Source organism: Nerophis ophidion, linkage group LG01 (assembly GCF_033978795.1).
Source record: "Nerophis ophidion isolate RoL-2023_Sa linkage group LG01, RoL_Noph_v1.0, whole genome shotgun sequence".
Classification (NCBI taxonomy): domain Eukaryota; kingdom Metazoa; phylum Chordata; class Actinopteri; order Syngnathiformes; family Syngnathidae; genus Nerophis; species Nerophis ophidion.
Window position 1 is genome coordinate 36,490,041 of NC_084611.1, and position 21,194 is coordinate 36,511,234.

Genomic DNA, 21,194 nt, shown 5'->3' on the forward strand with positions numbered 1-21,194 from the left:
AAATCTAACATGCACTTTTTAATGAATTCACCTTCTTCGAATGGCTTTCCCGCCCTAGCAACATACTTGCCAACTCTCGCGATCTTTCCGGGAAACACCCGAATATCAGTGCCCCTCCCGACAACTTCCCGGGGCGATCATTCTTTCAGTTTTCACCCGGTCAACGATTTTAAGGGCGTGCCGTGATTGGATTGCCTTTAACGTCCTCTACAACCCGCCGTCTCTACCGCTTTTCCACCATACACCATGTGCCGGCCCAGTCACATATTGTATCAGGCTTCTGCAGACTCGCGGAAGTGACTGCAAGACATACTTGATCAATAGCCATACAGGTCACACAGAGGGTGGCCGTATAAACAACTTTAACACTGTTAACAAATATCCGCCACACTGTGAACCCACACCAAACAAGAATGACAAACACATTTTGGGAGAACATATGCACCGTAACACAACATAAACACAACAGAACAAATACCCAGAATCCATTGCAGCCCTAACTCTTCCGGGCTACAATAGGGGGCGAGGTTGGGGGTGGTGGGGGGGACGGTATAGCTCGGTTGGTAGAATGGCCGTGCCAGCAACCTGAGGGTTCCAGGTTCGATTCCCGCTGCCGCCATTCTAGTCCCTGCCGTTGTGTCCTTGGGCAAGACACTTCACCCACCTGCTCCCAGTGCCACCCACACTGGTTTAAATGTAACTTAGATAGTGGGTTTCACTACGTAAAGCGCATTGAGTCACTAGAGAAAAGCGCTATACAAATATAATTCACTTCAATTCACTATATTGTAGTCTGGAAGAATTAGGGCTGCATGGGATTCTGGGTATTTGTTCTGTTGTGTTTATGTTGTGTTAAGGTGCGGATGTTCTCCCAAAATATGTTTGTCATTCTTGTTTGGTGTGGGTCCACAGTGTGGCACATACTTGTAACATTGTTAAAGTTTTTTTATACGGCCATCCTCAGTGTGACCTGTGTGGCTGTTGATCAACTATGTCTTGCAGTCACTTACTGCATTTCCAGAAGCCAAATACAACATGTTGCTGGGCTGGCACGCTGTTTGTACAGGTTGTAGAGGACGTTAAAAGGTAGTGCTTTCAGGGTAACCCTTTATAATTGTTGTTAGGGTGAAATTCAAGAGAATGATTACTCTGGAGGGGCACTGAAAATCGTGAGTCTCCCGGTAAAATTGAGGGAATGCAAGTATGACGCTATAAAGCGCCATTTAAATAAAACTCGCGGGCCACACCAACATTACATTTTCACATCAAGGTGCGGGCCGCAAAATAACGTCTCGCGGGCCGCGTGTTTGAGACCCCTTACCTTGAGAGATTGCAAGAAGCACTCGTTTATTATCGAATGTGCAGTTCTGTATAACATTACAGTAACACGTACATATACAGTTGTGCTCATAAGTTTACATACCCTGGGAGAATGTAAGATTTCTTGGCCGAGTTGCCAGAAGAAAGCCATTTCTGCACAAATGTCACAAAGTATCCCTCTTATATTACGCTAAACAGCACAGACACAAGCCTCAAAACTTCTGGAACAAAGTAAAATTTGGAGTGATGAGACAAAAAATTAACTTTTTGGCCACTCGACCATGCAGCCCATTTTTCTTCAAGTGCCTCCTTATTGTGCATCTTGAAACAGCCACACCACAATTTGTCAGAGAGTCCTGTATTTAAGCTGAAGTTATTTGTGGATGTTTCTCTGTATCTCGAACAATTTTCCCGGCAGTTGTGGCTGAAATCTTTGCTGGTCTACCTGAATCCCTCATTTTCCACTTCTTAATCAGCATTTGAGCACCGCTGATTGGCATTCTCAATTCCTTGGATATCTTTTTATACCCCTTTCCTGTTTTATGCAGTTCAATTACCTTTTCTCGCAGATCCTTCGACAATTCTTTTGCCTTCCCTATGACTCGGAATCCAGAAGCACTGGATGAAAGATGCAATGGTCCCAGAAACTCGCTGACCTTTTATACACCCACATTAATTACAGACAAACATGTCACAGGTGAGGATTGGAACCTTGATGAGCCATTCAAACCTGTTTGTGTCAACTTTTGTACATGTTCATTGCAAAAACTGAAATCTAAGTAAGATGAAATATCTCAAATAAGGGTAATATTTGCGTATTTTCTGTCTGATAAGATAATCCTTGTCACTAAGCAGATTTTATTTTAGCGTTGTTTACGTGTTTTAAGGGTTTTGGTCCTAAATGATCTCAGAAAGATATTACAGCTTGTTGCTGAGATTTTATGACTTATATTGAGTAAAACATGCTTGAAACTAGAATATCAACTGTTGCAAAGCTGTGTCATTATAAAACTCCTTTATAAAGAAATAATTTCTTACTTCAAGCATGAAAAAACAATTCTTGATGCCGAGCGCATATCATTATGTCAAAATAATGGCACTAGCATTTACTTAATTTAAGAATATTTTCCAACATATTGAGCAAAAAAGTTTAATTTTTTTTCAACCAAGAAAAGTGCCCTTGTTATTAGTGAGAATATACTTATTTTAAGGTATTTTTGGGTTCATTGAGGTTAGCTAATTTTACTTGTTTTGGAAAGTCTTGACAAGCCGATTTTTTTTGTTCTATTGACAGATAATTTTGCTTAGTTCGAATAAAATACCTTTTCCTGTTCAGACAAAACTACCTCTAACTCCCTGTAGGACTGTCATACACACACAAAACGAAAAACTCAATGTAGGTCTCACTGAGACCTATATTTCATTCACTGACCACCCCCAGCTAAAATCAACAGGAAGTTTGCTATTCCCCCTTCAATACAAAAGCTGCACTCCATTCACAATGCATTAGAGTCTCAAAATGGCGGCACCAGGGCGTCCTTATAAAATGCCCAAGCCACTTTACTACTGTTATTACTATGAGACTGATGTATAATACATGTGTATACAACTTTTTCTCTGTGTAATAATCCATCCATCCATCTTCTACCGCTTATCCGGGCTTGGGGCGCGGGGGCAGCAGCCCAATCGGTCCCGTCCATCGCTGCTTGCAGCTTTAATTCTTTCTGGTTTGTGAACACTGACTTTTTGCAGTGTTTTCAGATCAATGTCACTGGGGTATGTAAGCTTTTGATCAGGGTCATTTGGCTACTTTCTTTCGTCATTTTGATTTAAAAAGAGTAATTACAGTTGTTTGCCAATAAATAGTTTCACACAACCATTAAGCATGAGTGGAAGAAAGGTTTTTGTGTTATCATTCACACTCTCTGAAGAATGGCGAAGAAATCATAAATTCTCCCAAGGTGTGTAAACTTATGAGCATGACTGTAGTAGTTACAACTGAACCGCATCATACATGCAAGCTTCCGCCATTGATAAGATAAGGTTAAGTACATCACAATAAAAGTGTCATCTGTCGAGTCCATTTCGCTGCAGGCGATGTCTCTACCTGTCAGTGCTTTTATTGGCAAAGAGAGAAATGACAGTTTCCAGCAGCTGAGTGAAAAAAAGGGATTTGGAAGCTAATCCGTCTCGCTGATCCTTTTCGGAACAGCCAAGCATTGAGGCACACCGCCGGGCTCCTGCCTTGACAGGTCTGCTTTTGATACCTGACGAGCAGCAAAAAAAACTCACACCCCACCACCATCCCTCTTTTTTGTTTTTTCAACTTTTTCCAACATGTCTTAAAGGCCTACTAAAACCCACTACTACCGACCATGCAGTCTGATAGTTTATATATCAATGATGAAATCTTAACATTGCAACACATGCCAATACGGCCGGGTTAGTTTACTAAATTGCAATATTAAATTCCGCGCCGAAATATCCTGCTGAAACGTCTCGGTATGATGACGTGTGTGCGTGACGTCACGGATTGTTGAGGACATTTTGTTCCAGCATCGTTCCCAGCTATTAAGTAGTCTGTTTTCATTGCAAAATTCCACAGTTTTCTGGACATCTGTGTTGCTGAATCGTTTGCAATTTGTTCAATGAACAATGGAGACATCAAAGAAGAAAGCTGTAGGTGGGAAGCGGTGTATTGCGGCCGGCTTTAGCAGCACAAACACAGCCGGTGTTTCATTGTTTACATTCCCGAAAGGTGACAGTCAAGCTTTACTATGGAACAGAGATGTCAAGCGAACACGGTTGGATTGGACCACACGCAAAAAGTACAGTCTATTATGCAGCGATCATTTCGAAAGATCGTGTTTCGAAGAGGGTCCCTTGCGAAGGGCAGAGATGGGCATCGCCACCACCCGTCGACTGGTGCTGAAGAAAGGTGCGGGGCCGACCTGCAGGTTGTACAGGTACGACCATATAATCTCACTAAAACACTAGTAACACAATAAGCAGATAAGGGATTTTCCAGAATTATCCTAGTAAATGTGTCTAATAACATCTTAAATGCTCCCATGCACTGCACTCTAGTCTTTTTTTTTTCTCATATTTCACTCTCACTTTCCTCATCCACGAATATTTCATCCTCGCTCAAATTAATGGGGAAATCGTCGCTTTCTCGGTCCGAATCGCTGTCGCTGCTGGTGGCCACGATTGTAAACAATGTTCAGATGTGAGGAGCTCCACAACCCGTGATGTCACGCGAATATCGTCTGCTACTTCAGGTACAGGCCAGGCTTTTTTATTAGCTACCAAAAGTTGCGAACTTTTTTCGTCGATGTTCTCTTATAAATCCTTTCAGCAAAAATATGGCAATATCGCGAAATGATCAAGTATGACTCATAGAATGGACCTGCTATCCCCGTTTAAATAAGAAAATCTCATTTCAGTAGGCCTACCCCATACACCCCCACGCCCCCACCTCAACAACGCATTAACATTACAGGGATTTTAAATGTCAACACGCACACACTTACTCAGTGACCTAGTGGTTAGAGTGTGTTCAAATCCCGGCCGAGTCATACCAAAGATTATAAAAATGGGACCCATTACCTACCTGCTTGGCACTCAGCATCAAGGTTTGGAATTGGGGGTTAAATCACCATAAAATGATTCCCGGGCGCGGCACCGCTGCTGCCCACTGCTCCCCTCACCTCCCAGGGGGTGATCAAGGGTGATGAGTCAAATGCAGAGAATAATTAAGCCACTTTAACTTTAACACACATAGGTTTTGTTGTTGCGCTCCAAAACGTTATCCACCATGTTGTTTAAAAAAAAAAAAAAAAATAAGGACAGAAGGAAACTAATTTACCTTGTGACAGTGAATATTTTAGACATTTCAGAATGGAGCGAATATTTGAGTTTCGGTAGTGATAATTTAGCAATGGCTTCACGTAGTCGCCGCTAGCGTTAGCATAAACTAGCAGTGTGAGAGGCGCTTATTCATTGGCTTGTGTCCCGGTAGTGTCTTCTCCCTTCCTGTAATAAAGGTCCGCTGTTGTATCTTTTTGGGTGTCATCACAATGAAAGACTTGCTGCGGAAAAAAATTGCCGCACCATTTTATAAGCCGAAGGGTTCAAAGTTTTGAAAAAAGGAGGGACGTATTGATTGACTGATTGAAACTTTTATTATTAGATTGCACAGTACAGTACATATTCCGTACAATTGACCACTAAATGTTAACACCCGAATACGTTTTTCAACTTGTTTAAGTCGGGGTCCACGTTAATCAATTCATGGTACAAATATATACTATCAGCATAATACAGTCATCACACAAGTTAATCATCAGAGTATATACATTGAATTATTTACAATCCGGAGAGGTGGGATGTTGTGGGGTGACAGTGTTAGTCTAGGGTTGTAGCTTTTAGTGCGATTTTGAAGGAGGGTAGAGATGCACTTTTTTTTTTTTTTTTTACACCTGTTGGGAGTGCATTCCCCATTGATGTGGCATAAAGGAGAATGAGTTAAGACCTTTTTTAGATCAGAATCTGGGTTTAACGTGGTTTGTGGAGCTCCCCCTGGTGTTGTGGTTGTGGCGGTCATTTACGTTATGGAAGTAGTTTGACATGTACTCCGGTATCGGGGAGGTGTAGCAAATTTTATAGACTAGGCTCAGTGCAAGTTGTTTTACTCTGTCCTCCACCCTGAGCCAGCCCACTTTGGAGAAGTGGGTAGGAGTGAGGCGTGATCTGGGGTGGAGGTCTAGAAGTAACCTGACTATCTTGTTCTGGGATCTTTGGAGTCTAGATTTGAGGGGTTTGGAGGTACTGGGATACCGCTAGAAGCTCCATGGTGCTTTTGTTGACCAGAGAGGAGATTCTGTAGAGAAATATTGTTTGTTGGTTGACCTTTTTGATTACCTTTGTTGCCATTTTATCACAGGAATAATTAGCCTCTAGAATGGAACCTAGGTAGGTGACCTCATCTTTCCTGGTGATAGCATTGTCACCCACTTTAACAGTGAAGTTGCTGACTTTCTTAAGGTTGATTTGGGACCCAAAAAGGATGGATTCCATTTTACCTAATTGTATGGATAGCTTGTTGTCAGCGAGCCAGGTGCAAATTCTACAGAGTTCGGCACTGAGGATTTTTTCCACCTGTGACTATAGTCCAGAAAACCCAGTACTTCCTCTTCCTTACTTTAAAGTGTAATTATGTGCCGTATGTTTTTAAGACCTTCCCGAATATTTTGCTCTTAGCTGCTTGCTTTTTGTCTTCAAACGGAAATCACAGGGCTGAAATCGCTCCCAGTACGTGCCCATAACACAAGCTATTGTTTGATCGCATTGGAACTGCACGCTGCATTTGGCCAATGTTGAATAGAATTACTGGAGCGCAGTCGGGGATTGGACTGCATGTATCTGAGGTTTATAGCAGGCATTTTTGAAATATGTGTAGATATAATCCGATACACGTTTGATTGATAGCTGATTTTTTTCCCAAGTTTCGTAGAAAATATTCCAAGCATAGGGGTTGGAACCAACCATTTGGTCAATTTACTCGGTACACATAATCACTCCCTACTGCACAAAACATTACACTAAATGTGCTGTCCTTTTTGTTTTGTTATATCCATCCATCCATTTCTTACCGCTTGTCCCTTTCGGGGTTGCAGGGAGCTGTAGCCTATCCCAGCTGCAACACGTGACTTTGTATGTTTGTGTGTCTACAGAGTACAGTGGTATGCGACCATCTCCATCTGATGCTTATGGAGCCACCCTTCAAATAATGGTAAGCATAATTCTCACAATATTTTGATTGGCCTCCAGAGGGCGCCATTTTAAAACCTGTCCACGAACGCACAACACTGTGCTTGTGGTTTGTCATCATTGACCTGTCTCTCTATCTCAGTATCTCTGTCTTCCTGTCATTGTGCCATCCCTCTCTTTCTTTTACACAGCTGTCTGTTGACTTCAGGCTCTCAGCAGCCCGTCAACAGCAGCAGAAAGTACTTAGCGGTCTAAAAAAGGCAGCAACGGGCTTTGATGTAATCCTCGTTTGGGCTGCTACTGAATCCTAAATAAACTACTGCAACGGGACACCTTTGTTTACCAGCAATGACGCACCAACAACAAGTAAAGGTTCGATGGCGACTTACTACATGGAGATGACTTTGAATATCGTGATCAACATGTGTACATCTTTATGTACTGTAATCTTGAAGAGGCAGTTATATAGTTCTTGAGAAACTGCCTGTATAATGCCAAACATTTAAAAACTAGAAAAACACTCTGAAAGGCTTTAATCTACCAAAACAGTGAATAATCTAAAAATGGAGCTATGATGAAGTATTTGTTGTCTAGATCAGTGTTTTTCAACCACTGTGTTGCGGCACACTATTGTAAGTCTGGTGTGCCGTGTGAGATTATGTCATTTCAGATACCGTATTTCCTTGAATTGCCGCCGGGTATATAGTATGCGCCTGCCTAATATTACTGCCGGGTCAAACTCGCTTTGCAAAATAATTAGCGCATGCTTAGCATTAGCGTCGGCTCAGGATTATCGCCGGGTCAAACTCGTTTCGCAAAATATTATTTTTATTAGCGCATGTCTAGAATTTCCGCTGGGTCAAACTCGTTTCGCAAAATAATTAGCATATGCCTCGAATTTCCGCCTGGTCAAATTCGTCACATCACAAGTGACACTTCACCTGTCATCCTTTTCAAAATGGAGGAGGCTGATTTCAATAATTTAAAATCGTATAAAGGGAAGAAGATTAAGAGCTATTCAGTAGGATTAAAGGTCCAAGCTAATGAATATGCTAAAAAGAACAGTAAGCAGCTATATTTTATTAATATACCGTAGCTGCGTGTGTCAAATATGAGTCATTAAATAACTCCCACCTCCTGGGGGTAGAGGGCGCTCGTGATCCTTCTTGCCACTACTCGGCTGTAGAAGAAGTGACAACAAGCAGCAAGAGTGAGCAGCGATCGTTTATTTTTTCCTCTCGCTTGCACTTTTTACATGGAGGATTACATATCTAAAATATAACAGTTTTCTAAACTGGACTTTCAATCGAAGCAGGAGGTAATAACGGAAGATCTCCTTCGAGACAGAGAGACTTTTAAAACTGAATAAAGATAAGGAAGACTTCTATAAACAAGTTATCGATGCTTTTGATCAGAAGGAGCTGTGCATGGACTTCATTTATAAGTAAAGGTAAGACCATAATAACGTTTGTTTTTTTAATTAAATGTGCTTTTCATGATGGTATCCTTACATCACACTCAAATTTATAAGAGCAGGCCTAAATTTACCGCATGCCTTTGGTAAGCGCCAGAGTGAGAAGAGGTTTTAAAATAATTAGCGCATGCTTGCCTTTACCTCATGCCTTTGGTAAACGCCGGCGTGAGAAGAGGTTTTAAATTAATTTGCGCCCTGACGGCAATTCAAGGAACCACGGTATTTTTTGCAAGCCAGTAATTATAATCCGCAAATAATGTGCCATTGTTGAGTGTCGGTGCTGTCTAGAGCTCGGTATGTTATACTCTTCCATATCAGTAGGTGGCAGCAGGTAGCTAATTGCTTTGTAGATGTCGGAACGTAGTTTTGTCATGATAACAATACGCAGACGACAGTGGGAAGCAGTGTTCAGGTAAAAAGGTATCTAATGCTTGAAACAAAAACAAAACAAAAAAGTGAGTGCCCCTAAAAAAAGGCATTTTGAAGCTTAGGGATGGCTATGCAGAACGAAACTGAATCAGAATCAGAATCAAAATCAGAAATACTTTATTAATCGCCGAGGGGAAATTTAAGTTTTCAACACAATCCCATTCAAGATCAGACAAACATTACAAAGAGACAGAACAGAATCGCTGTTGGGTCTGCCAACTTCCGGCGCCCTTTACAAAAAAGGTGAGATACAGGTAAACAATGGGGGTGGGGGTGAGAAAAAATAAAATCGGTCTAAGCCAAGGCCCAGCATTTGCGTCACTGCATGCCGCGCGTTGGCAAGAATGGATGAAAATGACACTTTGCCCTACATTTTCTCTGAACAAGTCGTAATGTCGAAGTTGCAATGTTGTCTCCTTTTCATGTCGGAATTCAGCAGCTGATACAATTTCGTTGTTGCCCAAGTTTGTGTTTCATAGTATTTTTTTTTTTTAAACAGTGAGCAGGTGGGAGGGAATCAAACGTGAAATAATAAGCACAATTTCCAGTAGTATGTCCAAAAGTTAGGCCTTGGCCAATTACAAACTTTGCTCGAGGATCTACAAATTATTGCAGATAAACGATATTATTGCCATTAGTTTTTGAGACCAAATTAACCACTGATGTAATGATAATATATAATGATAATTAGAGATGTATGATAATGGATTTTTTTTCCAATATCCGATATTCCGATATTGTCCAACTCTTAATTACCGATTCCGATATCAACCGATACCGATATATACAGTCGTGTAATTAACACTTTATTATGCCTAACTTAGTTGTGATGCCCCGCTGGATGCATTAAACAATGTAACAAGGTTTTCCGAAATAAATCAACTCAAGTTATGGAAAAAAAAGGCCAACATGGCACTGCCATATTTATTATTGAAGTCACAAAGTGCATTATTTTTTTAACATGCCCCAAAACAGCAGCTTGGAAATTGGGACATGTTCTCCATGAGAGAGCATGAAGAGGTTGAGGTGGGCTGGGTTGATGTACCAGGTGGGTGTATATTGTATAGTCCCGGAAGAGTTAGTGCTGCAAGGGATTCTTGGTATTTGTTCTGTTGTGTTTATGTTGTGTTACGGTGCGGATGTTGTCCCGAAATGGTGTTTGTCATTCTTGTTTGGTGTGGGTTCACAGTGTGGCGCATAATTGTAACCGTGGTAAAGTTGTGTATGCGGCCACCCTCAGTGTGACCTGTAGGGCTGTTGACCAAGTATGGATTGCATTCACTTGCATGTGTGAAAAGCTGTAGATATTATGCGTTTGGGCCGGCACGCAAAGGCAGTGCCTTCAAGGTTTATTGGCGCTCTGTACGCCGTGTACCACTCTGTACAGCGGCCTTTTTAAAAATTCATACATTTTACTTTTTGAAACCGATACCGATAATTCCCAATATTAAATTTTAAAGCATTTATCCCCGATAATATCGGCAGTTCCATATTATCGGACATCTCTAATAATAATGCATGTATATCGCTTCAAATTCAATATACTTGTACTTCTCGTATATTTTAACATTTGAACGTAAACATTTAAATCTCCAAGGTAAATAAAACAAACGAGTAATAACAATAAAATATACTTTGTTAGCAAATTTTTACACTTGAATGAAAATCACAACTCAAAGCACACACACTGAAAAGTGCAGCTTTGTAAACATAAATGTAGTAGAAATGATCCGCATCACCCCCAAAATGCAATCACTTGTTCCATTTCAATAAGGTATATATTTCCAATCCTTTTGGAGCATGTGGAAAACAGGGAGGATGGAGGGATGAGTATGCTTTTTAACAAGGAAGCGTCACTCAATGACATCAATTATCTTTAAACGTGAAGAAGTAAACCCTCAAAAGGATAGCTTGGATTGACACACCCACAGACAAACTCACACACAGACACACACAAGGCGACCTTGAGAGTGTTAGGAGTGTTGACGTTTGTTTGGACGGCGCTTCAATTCCTCCGACCACTGGCGAGGTCACTTGGCATTGACATCAAAGAGAACAATTTTATACAGAGAGACACAGCGATATGCTCGTGTTTTATTCTAGACTTACTCTCTATACCAGTGTTTTACAACCACTGTGCCGCGGCACACTGGTGTAAAGTGAGATATCGTTTGTTGTGCCGTGGGAAATTATGTAATTTCACCTAATTTGGTTAAAAATATTTTTTGCAAACCAGTAATTATTGTCTATGCTGTCAAAGGCTCGGCAGTTAAACCGTGTGATACGCTTCCATATCAGTAGGTGGCAGTATATTAGCTACCTGCAGGTAGATAATTGGTTTGTAGATATCGGTAACATGGTTTATCGTGATCACAATGTGCGGACGACAGCGGGGTGCAGGTAAAAAGGTATCTAATGCTTAAACCAAAAATAAACTAAATAAATTAAAATGGAGTCTGAGAGCCAGGCCTTCTCAACCAACATCAATGTTCGAAAATTCCTATAAACCCACTCCGTAACCTCGTGGACAGCCTTCGCAGTAGAGTTGAAGCTGTAATTGCTGTAAAAGGTGGGCTGGCATCGCATTGAACCCTGTGGAATGGGATGGCACTTCAAGTTCATATGTGAATATATATATATATATATATATATATATATATATATATATATATATATATATATATATATATATATATACACACACATATATATATACATGTGTGTATATATACTATATTGCCAAAAGTATTTTGCCACCTTCTTTGGCCATATATATATATATGGCCAAAGAAGGTGGCCAAATACTTATATATATATATATATATATATATATATATATATATATATATATATATATATATATATATATATATATATATATATCCATCCATCCATTTTCTACCGCTTATTCCCTTTCGGGGTCACGGGGGGCTCTGGTGCCTATGTATATATACATATATATATATATATATATATATATATATATATATATATATATATATATATATATATATATATATATATATATATATATATATATATATATATATATATATATATATATATATATGGGCTTCACGGTGGAAGAGGGGTTAGTGCGTCTGCCTCACAATACGAAGGTCCTGCAGTCCTGGGCAGTGAGCAGCAGCGGCCGGGAATCATTTGTGGTGATTTAACCCCCAATTCCAACCCTTGATGCTGAGTGCCAAGCAGGGAAGATTGCTGGTATGAGCTTTTAAACATAACCCGTTAACTGCTGCCAATCAAATGGTAAATAAGATACTTTATAGGGTTCATATGTTTATAAAACTGACTGTGATGAAGTCAGTGCCTCACCAGCCATGAACCTCACCGCACGTCACTGATGTGTAAATCGATTCGAATACGAATCGAATCGAATAGGTTGTTCGATTCAAATTTTTTATTTTTTTTTATTTTTTTCAATCATTCCAACAAACCTCTACACAGCAATACCATAACAATGCAATCCAACTTCAAAACCAAACCTGACCCAGCAACACTCAAAACTGCAATAAACAGAGCAATTGAATAGACACGCAGAACAAACCAAACGTAGTGAAACAAAAATGAATATTATTAACAACAGTATCAATATTAGTTATAATTTCAGCATTGCAGTGATTAAAATCCCTCATTTACATCATCATTAGACATTTGTAAAAAATAAAAAATATAAACAATAGTGTCAGAGTGGCTTACACTTTCATCGCATCTCATAAGCTTGACAATACACTGTGTCCAATGTTTTCACAAAAATAAAATAAGTCATATTTTTGGTTTGTTTAATAGTTAAAACAAATTTACATTATTGCAATCAGTTGATAAAACATTGTCCTTTAAAATGATAAAAGCTTTTTTTTTCATCTACTACTCTGCTAGCATGTCAGCAGAGTGGGGTAGATCCTGCTGAAATCCTATGTATAGAATGAATACCGAATCGTTTTGAATCGGAAAAATATCGTTTTTGAACCGATAATCGATATTGAATCGAATCGTGGGACACCCAAAGATTTGCAGCCCTAATACATATGTATCAATCAATCAATCAATCAATGTTTATTTATATAGCCCTAAATCACAAATGTCTCAAAGGACTGTACAAACAATTACGACTACGACATCCTCAGAAGAACCCACAAAAGGGCAAGGAAAACTCACACCCAGTGGGCAGGGAGAATTCACATCCAGTGGGACGCCAGTGACAATGCTGGCTAAGAGAAACCTTGGAGAGGACCTCAGAAGTGGGCAACCCCCCCCCCCCCCCCCCCCCCCCCCATTCCCCCAGGGGACCGAAAGCAATGGATGTCGAGCGGGTCTAACATGATACTGTGAAAGTTCAATCCATAGTGGCTCCAACACAGCCGCGAGAGTTCAGTTCAAAGCGGATCCAAGACAGCAGCGAGAGTCCCGTCCACAGGAAACCATCCCAAGCGGAGGCGGATCAGCAGCGTAGAGATGTCCCCAACCGATACACAGGCGAGCGGTCCTTCCTGGGTCCCGACGAGCGGTCCATCCTGGGTCTCGACTCTGGACAGCCAGTACTTCATCCATGGTCATCGGACCGGACCCCTTCCACAAGGGAGGGGGGACATAGGAGAAAAAGAAAAGAAGCGGCAGATCAACTGGTCTAAAAAGGAGGTCTATTTAAAGGCTAGAGTATACAGATGAGTTTTAAGGTGAAACTTAAATGCTTCTACTGAGGTAGCATCTCGAACTGTTGGCAGAGTACTGGAGCCTGAACGGAAAACGCTCTATAGCCCGAAGACTTTTTTTGGGCTTTAAGAATCACTAATAAGCCGGAGTCTTTTGAACGCAGATTTCTTGCCGGGACATATGGTACAATACAATCGGCAAGATAGGATGGAGCTAGACCGTGTAGTATTTAATACGTAAGTAGTAAAACCTTAAAGTCACATCTTAAGTGCACAGGGAGCCAGTGCAGGTGAGCCAGTACAGGCGTAATGTGATCAAACTTTCTTGTTCTTGTCAAAAGTCTAGCTGTCGCATTTTGTACCAACTGTAATCTTTTAATGCTAGACATGGGGAGACCCGAAAATAATACGTTACAGTAATCGAGACGAGACGTAACAAACGCATGGATAATGATCTCGGCGTCTTTAGTGGACAAAATGGAGCGAATTTTAGCGATGTTACGTAGATGAAAGAAGGCCGTTTTAGTAACGCTTTTAATATGTGACTCAAAGGAGAGAGTTGGGTCGAAGATAATACCCAGATTTTTTACCTAGTCACCTTGTTTTATTATTTGGTTGTCAAATGTTAAAGTTGTGTTATTAAATAGAGGTCGGTGTCTAGCAGGACCGATAATCAGCATTTCCGTTTTTTTGGCGTTAAGTTGCAAAAAATTAGCGGACATCCATTGTTTAATTTCATTAAGACACGCTTCCAACTGACTGTGTTGGTCAGCTTTAGGGGCATGTAGAGTTGGGTGTCATCAGCATAACAGTCAAAGCTAATACTCTATTGTGTATACATATATATATATATATATGTATATATATGTGTGTGTGTGTGTGTGTGTGTGTGTGTGTATATATATATATATGTAAATATACATATGTGTACATATATGTATACATACATATGTATATATACATATGTGTATATATGGATATATATTTGTATGTGTATATATATATATAGTGTATGTATATACATATGTATGTATGTATATGTAAATACAAGTATATATGTATATGTATGTATCTAAGTATGTATATATATATATATATATATATATATATATATATATGTATATATATATATATGTATGTATATATACATATATATATATATATATATATATATATATATATATATATATATATATATATATATATATATATATATATATATATATATATATATATATATATATATATATATAATTATTTAAAATGATGACTACTACTTCCAGCAATCTTCCATTGGTTTACCAACCACAGTTTAGGAAACAATAAGAGCGATTGACAGTAGTACTGCACTTTGGCATTCATATCTGTGGCTTTAGGCAACTTCAGGATGAAGTTTCAATGGACTCGACAGTTTTTTCTATTGTTGCGCTACTCAGCTATTAGCGTGAAACATATGTGTCATATAGTTGCTGTGCAGTGAACTTATCAGTGCAATTAATGCTGGCTGAGCAGTTTTGTCCTTATCATGGCTACTTGGTCCCAGGACTCGGTTGCACTGTAATACATATAACATATAATTAACAATTTATATGAACAAAAACAAAAAATGTCTTATTGCTGTTTTGCAATTTACTTGTTCATAAATGACCATGTAGTTCAAGAGAGCTGTTTTTCTTTACACGTTCTCATGCACTTAAAATCATTACCCAAGTTTATATATATATATATATATATATATATATATATATATATATACATATATATATATATGTTATACATGATTTTTATTTTATTTTACAATTACTGTAACTGCTTCTTTCCAATTATTAAGACAAATAAACTAAATAAAATAAATAAATGGGTTGTACTTGTATAGCGCTTTTTTACCTTCAAGGTACTCAAAGCGCTTTGACACTACTTCCACATTTACCCATTCACACACACATTCACACACTGATGGAGGGAGCTGCCATGCAAGGCGCCAACCAGCACCCATCAGGAGCAAGGGTGAAGTGTCTTGCTCAGGACACAACGGACGTGACGAGGTTGGTACTAGGTGGGATTTGAACCAGGGCCCCTCGGGTTGCGCACGGCCACTCTCCCACTACGCCACGCCGTCCCTACAGCATTTTGAGCGTCTACCTATCAGAAACATCTAAATATGGTGTGCTGCTGTCATTGATGGAGATGGAACCATTTTGGAGAAAAGTAAAAAAAAAAAAAAGAATGTGAGTGTGAATGTTGTCTGTCTATCTGGGTTGTGTTACGAAAATTGAATGGCTGGATGGATAGTTAATTACTGGAAAATATGTTTAAGATTAGCGGACTGGTCTGCTGCTTAGACGGGTTGTCATTGGGGCAGAAAGCAAATAAGAATACGGTAATATTGAGTTTTAAAGGCCTCCTGAAACCCACTACTACCAACCACGCAGTCTGATAGTTTATATATCAATGATGAAATATTAACATTGCAACACATGCCAATACGGCCTTTTTAGTTTACTAAATTGCAATTTTAAATGTCCCGCGAAGTGTCCTGTTGAAAATGTCGCGGTATGATGACGTGACGTCACCGGTGGTAGCGGATATGTTCTTCCAGCACCGATGACGGCTAAAAGTAGTCTGTTTTTATCGCATAATTACACAGTATTCTGGACAACTGTGTCGCTGAATCTTTTGCAATTTGTTCAATTAATAATGGAGACTACAAAGAAGAAAGATGTGGGTGGAAAGCGGTGTGGCGCAGTGGGGGAGTGGCCGTGCGCAACCCGAGGGTCCCTGGTTCAAATCCCACCTTGTACCAACGTCGTCACGTCCGTTGTGTCCTGAGCAAGACACTTCACCCTTGCTCCTGATGGGTGCTGGTTGGCGCCTTGCATGGCAGCTCCCTCCATCAGTGTGTGAATGTGTGTGTGAATGGGTAAATGTGGAAGTAATGTCAAAGCGCTTTGAGTACCTTTGGCCGTGCGCAACCCGAGGGTCCCTGGTTCAAATCCCACCTAGTACCAACGTCGTCACGTCCGTTGTGTCCTGAGCAAGACACTTCACCCTTGCTCCTGATGGGTGCTGGTTGGCGCCTTGCATGGCAGCTCCCTCCATCAGTGTGTGAATGTGTGTGTGAATGGGTAAATGTGGAAGTAATGTCAAAGCGCTTTGAGTACCTTGAAGGTAGAAAAGCGCTATACAAGTACAACCCATTTATCATTTATTGCAGCTGGCTGTAGCAACACAAACACAGCTGGTGTTTCTTTGTTTGTTGTGAAGTTTTAATATGGAACAGAGCGGTCAAGCGAACATGGTTCTCTACCACATGTCAACCGGCCGGTTTCGGTGAGAAAATTGTGGTAATAAGTCGGCTATTTCCGTAAACATGAGCGGGGCTTGTGTCGTTCCTCCTGCAGCTGTCAAAGAGGCAGTTGCGACTTTCTTTGCTCCTCCGTGGCTTCCCTCAGAGACACTAGCGGTCACCACACCCCTCCGACTTCCAAGTATGACTATATAATCCCACTAAAACACTAGTAACACAATAAGCAGAAAAGGGATTTTCCAGAATTATCCTAGTAAATGTGTCTAATTACATCTGAATCGCTCCCACTGCCCTCGTCTTTTTTTTTTCCTTCTAGTCCTTCACTCTCACTATCCTCATCCACAAATATTTCATCCTCGCTCAAATTAATAGGGAAATTCTCGCTTTCTCGGTCCGAATCACACTAGCTGCTGGTGGCCATGATTGTAAATAATGTGAGGATGTGAGGAGCTCTACAACCCGTATGTCACGCGCACATCGTCTGCTACTTCCGGTACAGGCAAGGCTTTTTTATTAGCAACCGAAAATCGTCGATGTTCTCTACCAAATCCTTTCAGCAAAAATATGGCAATATCACGAAATTATCAAGTATGACACATAGAATGGACCTGATATTCCCGTTTAAATAAGAAAATCTCTTTTTCAGTAGGCCTTTAACTGAACTCAAATAAGGCATTTTTGTCGCGATCGCTCCAAACTGAATGTTATCTCTCATTCAAAAGATTTTCACTTATGTCCGCAAAAGTGCCTGGACAGGAAGTGGAAGTGCTTATGACCTGAAGCCATCATCTATTTTTTCAGTGAAGATTCACCCCTCACTCACTACGGATGTTGCCTGCATCAACAGGAGAATGTTGTCCAAAAGGTTTCAATGCGGCCAGCTTTGTATTCCCTTCCCTTCAACAATTCACGTGCACACTGAGCTGTGAAGTTTTGCCACCCCCCCACCGCCCCCAAACCCCGGGGAGGTGTTTTGTTTTGATGTCCTCCACCACAAGCAGATGAATGACCACATGGAGAGCCCGGGGGCAGAGGGGGTAGGAGGCTTGGATGGACCTTTTGCACATGTTAAAGGACACCTGTGGGGCATTAGGGGGGCCTTCTTCATGATGGACAGGGTTCCGCTTCAGGTGGCAGTAATTTCTCTTAAGCCAGGGGGTCGGGCAGCGGGGGCGGGGGGCGCCGTGTGTGCAACCAACATGTGCTCGTGTTACTATCGCAAAACAAAATAACAAATACAAAGACGCAATGAATACGTTAAAAAGCTGCTTATCAATAAATACACAGTATTCATTGGCTGCACAAAGCAACCAAATGCAAGAATTAGAGAAGTCCGATAATGGCTTTTTTGCCAATATCCAATATTCCGATATTGTCCAACTCTTAATTACCCAATTACGATATCAAGCGATACGATATATACAGTCGTGGAATTAACACATTTTATTATGCCTAATTTTGTTGTAATGCCCTGCTGGATGCATTAAACAATGTAACAAGGTTTTACAAAATAAATCAACTCAAGTTATGGAAAAAAATGCCAACATGGCACTGCCATATTTATTATTGAAGTCACAAAGTGCATCAATATTTTTAACATGCCTCAAAACAGCACCTTGGAAATTGGGACATGCTCTCCCTGAGAGAGCATGAGGAGGTTGAGGTGGGCGGGGTTGGGGGGACGGGGGTTTTATAAGAGTTACTGCTGCAAGGGTTTTTTGATATTTGTTCTGTTGTGTTTATGTTGTGTTACGGTGCTGATGTTCTCCCGAAATGTGTTCGTCATTCTTGTTTGGTGTGGGTTCACAGTGTGGCGCATCTTTGTAAAAGTGTTAAAGTTGTTAATACGGCCACCCTCAGTGTGACCTGTATGGCTTTTGAGCAAGTATGCTTGCATTCACTTCTGCGTGTGTGGAAAGCCGTAGATCAATCAATCAATCAATGTTTACTTATATAGCCCTAAATCACTAGTGTCTCAAAGGCCTGCACAAACCACCACGACATCCTCGGTAGGCCCACATAAGGGCAAGGAAAACTCACACCCAGTGGGACATCGGTGACAATAATGACCCAGTGGGACGTCGGTGACAATAATGACTATAAGAACCTTAGAGAGGAGGAAAGCAATGGATGTCGAGCGGGTCTAACATGATACTGTGAAAGTTCAATCCACAATGGATCCAACACAGTCGCGAGAGTCCAGTCCAAAGCGGATCCAACACAGCAGCGAGAAACCCGTTCACAGCGGAGCCAGCAGGAAACCATCCCAAGCATAGGCGGATCCGCAGCGCAGAGATGTCCCCAGCCGATACACAGGCAAGCAGTACATGGCCACCGGATCGGACCGGACCCCCTCCACAAGGGAGAGTGGGACATAGAAGAAAAAGAAAAGAAACGGCAGATCAACTGGTCTAAAAAGGGAGTCTATTTAAAGGCTAGAGTATACAAATGAGTTTTAAGGTGAGACTTAAATGCTTCTACTGAGGTGGCATCTCGAACTGTTACCGGGAGGGCATTCCAGAGTACTGGAGCCCGAACGGAAAACGCTCTATAGCCCGCAGACTTTTTTTGGGCTTTGGGAATCACTAACAAGCCGGAGTCCTTTGAACGCAGATTTCTTGCCGGGACATATGTTACAATACAATCGGCAAGATAGGATGGAGCTAGACCGTGTAGTATTTTATATGTAAGTAGTAAAACCTTAAGGTCACATCTTAAGTGCACAGGAAGCCAGTGCAGGTGAGCCAGTACAGGCGTAATGTGATCAAACTTTCTTGTTCTTGTCAAAAGTCTAGCAGCCGCATTTTGTACCAACTGTAATCTTTTAATGCTAGACATGGGGAGACCCGAAAATAATACGTTACAGTAGTCGAGGCGAGACGTAACAAACGCATGGATAATGATCTCAGCGTCTTTAGTGGACAGAATGGAGCGAATTTTAGCGATATTACGGAGATGAAAGAAGGCCGTTTTAGTAACGCTTTTAATGTGTGCCTCAAAGGAGAGAGTTGGGTCGAAGATAATACCCAGATTCTTTACCGTGTCGCCTTGTTTAATTGTTTTGTTGTCAAATGTTAGAGTTGTATTATTAAATAGAGTTCGGTGTCTAGCAGGACCGATAATCAGCATTTCCGTTTTTTGGGCGTTGAGTTGCAAAAAGTTAGCGGACATCCATTGTTTAATTTCATTAAGACACGCCTCCAGCTGACTACAATCCGGCGTGTTGGTCAGCTTTAGGGGCATGTAGAGTTGGGTGTCATCAGCATAACAGTGAAAGCTAACACCGTATTTGCGTATGATGTCACCTAGCGGCAGCATGTAAATGCTGAAGAGTGCAGGGCCAAGGACCGAACCCTGGGGAACTCCACACATTACCTTAACGTAGTCCGAGGTCACATTGTTATGGGAGACACACTGCATCCTATCAGTAAGATAAGAGTTAAACCAAGACAGGGCTAAGTCTGACATACCAATTCGTGTTTTGATACGTTCTAATAAAATATTATGATCGACGGTATCGAAAGCAGCGCTAAGATCGAGGAGCAGCAACATAGATGACGCATCAGAATCCATCGTTAGCAATAGATCATTAGTCATTTTTGCGAGGGCTGTCTCCGTGGAGTGATTTGCCCTGAAACCGGATTGAAAGGTTTCACATAGATTGTTAGACGCTAAGTGTTCATTTAACTGCTCCGCAACAATTTTTTCAAGGATTTTTGAAATAAAGGGAAGGTGAGACACCGGTCGGTAGTTTACCATGGGGTCAGGATCGAGGTTAGGTCTTTTAAGAAGAGGATGAATAGCCACTTTTTTGAATGCTAGGGGAACAGTGCCCGAGGAGAGTGATAAGTTTATAATATTTAGCACTGATGGACCTAATAATACAAAGAGCTCCTTGATCAGTTTCCCAGGAAGAGGGTCAAGTAAGCATGTTGTCTGTTTTATTCCATTTACACGTTGTAACAATTCCTCTAATGTTATTTCCTCAAAACGAGAGAAACTATTTTGGAGGGCAGTATCCGCCGTATATACCATCGTATCAGTGTTAATAGAAACCCGTTGTAGCTGGGACGCATTGTCTTTAATCTCCTTTCTAATGACTTCAATTTTCTTACTAAAGAATTGCATAAAGTCATCAGCTGAGTGGGTTGAGCTACTGGAAGGGGTCCCTTGTTGGGTTAGCGATGCTACCGTACTAAACAAAAATTTAAGATCGTTT

At 40.8% G+C, this 21,194-nt stretch overlaps 1 protein-coding gene across 2 annotated transcripts in view; it reads left to right on the forward strand.

Annotated features, from left to right (window-relative positions):
* bmpr1ba (bone morphogenetic protein receptor, type IBa) overlaps window positions 1-21,194 on the forward strand; it is a 147,270-nt gene that overhangs the window by 12,553 nt on the left and 113,523 nt on the right. For both annotated transcript variants that reach the window (XM_061902004.1, XM_061902015.1), the window contains exon 2: window positions 7,056-7,114. The gene's annotated coding sequence lies outside the window, so the exon portion shown is untranslated. The remainder of the gene's footprint in view (window positions 1-7,055; window positions 7,115-21,194) is intronic.